Below are 4,224 nucleotides of genomic sequence, written 5' to 3' on the forward strand. Positions count from 1 at the left end.
GCAGAGGAGGTCACCTAAAGGTGTGTATAGCAAAAGGAGCCTTTGAAAATTATTTTATGATCAGATATTTATCAATATTGTTTTTTACCAGAGATGAAGCTATTAGCCAGGATCAGAGAACAGTGTACCAGACAAAAGATTATAAAGGCGAGGAGATCAACAGCTCTTTCTACACCAAATAATTGTTTTTAAAGCCAAAAAAAAATGTTGAGAAAGTCGTAGCTGTAAAAGGGAAAGCAGAAAACAGCAGTTGGTAAATTTAGCTGGCCCTCTGAGCTGTCGTTTCAACAGCAGGGTGCAATTCAAGCCTGATGTTTAGACCAGCTGCTGTCAAAAACCTAAGTTTTCAGAGCTCCCGCCCCTCTCAGCACTGTGACCACAGGGTTTACCACAAAACCTCAGCTTGGATTGTTCAATACAGCTAGTTAGACTTTCCATATTCCTCAGAGGTAGTTTCAGCGGAAATATTCTACTCCTACAGCTGGACCATCACTGCAGACCCTCCTCTTCAAATGCCTCTGGGGCCAGAAATTGACCTATTTTGTGCAACTAGTCAAATAATAATTTTCCAGGAATTTTTGTTCTGTGTGAATAAGCTTATAGCAAATCAAGCTGCATTTTCTGAAGTACCTTGCATCACTGATATACTGGAATAAAAATTAATCCGAGCCTCCTATAAATAAAGCACTTGTATCATTCAGCACTTCCTGAACAAGGCTGACGATCCCAGGAGGTTGTAGGAGACTTGACAGCCTCATGTTGCTCCGGCTCAGGAAGAAGCAGGATTCTTTTTCTTTTACCACAGCACATGCTGCTGGGGGCGGGGGGGGGGGGGGGGGGAGGTTGGAAGACAAAGCACAACATTCACATTCATTGAAATCTGTCTTTCGGTGAATATCCCTCCTTTCCATTTCTAGTAATAGGGTCTCTAAGGATTTGATATTCCCATTTTGAGAAACCTTTCCTTTCTCCAGAGCTGGCACCAGGTATATCTTCTGAGCATTATCCTCTACTACATAGTCAAAAGACCAGTAATCAAAGGGATGACAAAACTTAACAACACCCAGAGGAATATCCACAACCAACCTCACTGCCTGCCTTGTCCTGTTGAACGAAAGCCTTTCATTACTACTCAGACTTCCTTACGCAAAGGTAAGCCTCTACCATAATCAGAGTTTACCTCTGAAATGGCATCGGCTGCCGCAGACAAATAAGAGTAGAGCTGTCCCCTAGCAGGATGACAACATGAGCAATTTTAGATACTCAATTTTAGCTGTATTTCTCTTTGTACAGCAGGATATCTTTTCTTTCAGCAGCCTAGGGCTAGAGAAAGTTGCCATCATGTCTTGTGATTTCATAGTCAATGGCTCTTTTTGATGGAAGTATAAACTGCCAGGTAGTCTGCAGGAAACAGCCCTGCTCCTCGCGAACAGCCCTGCTCCTTGTGGAACAGCCTTAGAAATAGAAGCACTAGAGGCCTGTGCAAGCTTTTGGTGAATTTCTCAAACGCTTACGGAAAGAAATTTGACCATCTTGATTACATTTTGTCAAGGTTAAGTGCACCAACAGGCTCTGCAACCTCGACCCTCTCCCATGGCTGCCTGTGCTCAAGACCAGCTCTGATATAGCAGAACTGCGCTGCCTTGGATCAGAACTGCTAAGCGGTCAGAGAAAAAAACAGCAAGAAGCATAATCTGGGGCTCCTGCCCCTGCACTCATCTTCTGCTGTTGGTTTGGGACTTGCATTTAAGCACAGGCCCTTGCACAGCTCAGCCCAGAACAGATTAAATACTTCACAGAAAGCTCTGAAGACTTTAATTTCCTCTGCCGTGTGCACTTAAATGCACTTCCTCTTCTCACTACCAAACTCTGTTTATCTTTAAGGAAAAAAAAAGACAAACATAAAGCTTACAACAATAAACCTGAAACATTTACTGGAGCCTTTCCATGACTCTGCAGAGTCACTGAGCTTTCTTTTCCTGAGAACTGTTTTCTTCTATGTTTATTCATGCTCAGAAGGGTCCTGTTTTGTCACAACTATAGCAGTTGTATTCTTAAAGGACAAGTAAAATAGACCTGTAAATTATAAACAGAAAGTAGAAGTCATAGTGATCTTTGGTTTCATTCCGGTTAATAAAAATACAACAGATCAGTTAGCCCTCCAAGGCATAGTTTACAACATTTGATATTCCATTCCCAAAACACACTGTTTTACAAGCAAATTGCAGAGTATTACCCCTGGGTTTGGTTTGGTGGGTTTTTTTTACATTACTTAACAAATGACAGAAGAGCTGTAGTGATCCACCACAACAGCAATAACAATAAAGGCAGCAGTTGCTACAAGTGAAGACTCATACAGACCTTTCCATACACATCAATCAAGTTCTAAAATTCTCTATACCTGTTCCAGACCAGGGGAAGGAGCTGCAGGATTCTGCCCAGTGGCTGACTTTTAAAGGCCAAGAGCTATGAAAGAGAAATTATAGAGCTACAAAAATATTTCAAGCAAAGTTAACTTTCCACAGCAAGCTAATTAGGATAAACTATATCCCATCCCATAGACTAAACCAACGCCCTACAACCCACAGGGAAAGACAGGCCTCGTTACATACCCATACCTGGGAGAAGCACGTGTGGTTGCTGGTGGTTTTTTTCGGGAGTTACTGGGGGATTCACCCTGGTCTGGGGGGCGGCTCTGACATGTCTCTTACCCGGTGCCGCGAGCAGATGCTCCTGCAGCATCCTCGTCATGTTTTCTGCATCGCATCTTGAATGGCTGCACCAGGGATGGTCGCAGGGCAGGACAACCAGACAGCAACAGATCTGTGTAAAAAGTTCTTCATTGTTCAGGAATTTTCCCTCTGAAGAACCTTTTCTTTCTCTTGAATTACATTTTAGTGTGAAGGATGTATTTTGTAATATTAGAAGCTCCTTTTTTTCCCTACCTCTTTAGCTTGTTTTTACAAACTGATAATTTTCCAAGTAGGATTTTACAATGTGGCAAAGCTTACCACAACCTCACTTCATCAGCTTCCCTGTATTAATTAAAAACATCACGTGGGCCTTAGCCTCTTGCGGCGTTTTAAGCAGGACCAGCCCTTTGTAACAGATGTTTTCCATTCAAACACCAAAAGCATGTTGCGTACCATCCACAATCCTGCACTTGGGTCACAACAACCCCGTGCAACGCTACAGGCGTGGGGACGAGTGGCTGGAAAGCTGCCCCGCAGAAAAGGACCTGGGGGTGTTGGTCGACAGCCGGCTGAAGATGAGCCAGCAGTGTGCCCAGGTGGCCAAGAAGGCCAACGGCATCCTGGCCTGTATCAGAAATGGTGTGGCCATCAGGAGCAGGGAGGTGATCGTGCCCCTGTACTCGGCGCTGGTGAGGCCGCACCTCAAATGCTGTGTTCAGTTTTGGGCCCCTCACTCCAAGAAGGCCATTGAGGTGCTGGAGCGTGTCCAGAGAAGGGCGACGGAGCTGGTGAGGGGTCTGGAGCACAAGTCTGATGAGGAGCGGCTGAGGGAGCTGGGGTTGTTCAGTCTGGAGAAGAGGAGGCTGAGGGGAGACCTCATCACTCTCCACAATGACCTGAAAGGGGGTTGCAGAGAGGTGGGTGTTGGTCTCTTCTCCCAAGTGACAAGTGACAGAACAAGAGGGAATGGCCTCAAGTTGCACCAGGGGAGGTTCAGGCTGGATATTAGGAAAAATTTCTTTCCTGAGAGAGCGGTGAAGCATTGGAAGAGGCTGCCCAGGGAGGTGGTGGAGTCACCATCCCTGGAGGTGTTCAAGGAACGTGTGGACGAGGCACTGCGGGACATGGTTTAGTGGGCATGGTGGGGTTGGGGTGATGGTTGGACTTGATGATCCCACAGGTCTTTTCCAACCTTAGTGATTCTGTGATTCTGTGATCAAGCCATGACAACGTTCCCCATCCTTCCCGAACAGGGGTTACCGTGGCTATCGCTGCACTGAACGGAGGGGCTAGGTGTAAAATAATGCCCGAGGAGACCGAGGGTGCCTCACTCGGCGGGAAGCGCGCGTTAAACCCCAGGCAGAGCCACCGCCTCCCTGCAGGCCGCGGCAGCCCCGGCCGCGGGCCCGGGGACAGCACCCGCGGTGTGGGCGTCCCGCCCCGGCGGGGCCGGCCGGGCTGCGGGCGGGGCGCCGCGGGGGCCGGCCCGGGCCGAGTGCCTGGGCGGCGGGGAGAGCGGCGAGCGCTCGGC

The sequence above is a fragment of the Gavia stellata genome, chromosome 11 (genome assembly GCF_030936135.1).
Source record: "Gavia stellata isolate bGavSte3 chromosome 11, bGavSte3.hap2, whole genome shotgun sequence".
NCBI lineage: Eukaryota > Metazoa > Chordata > Aves > Gaviiformes > Gaviidae > Gavia > Gavia stellata.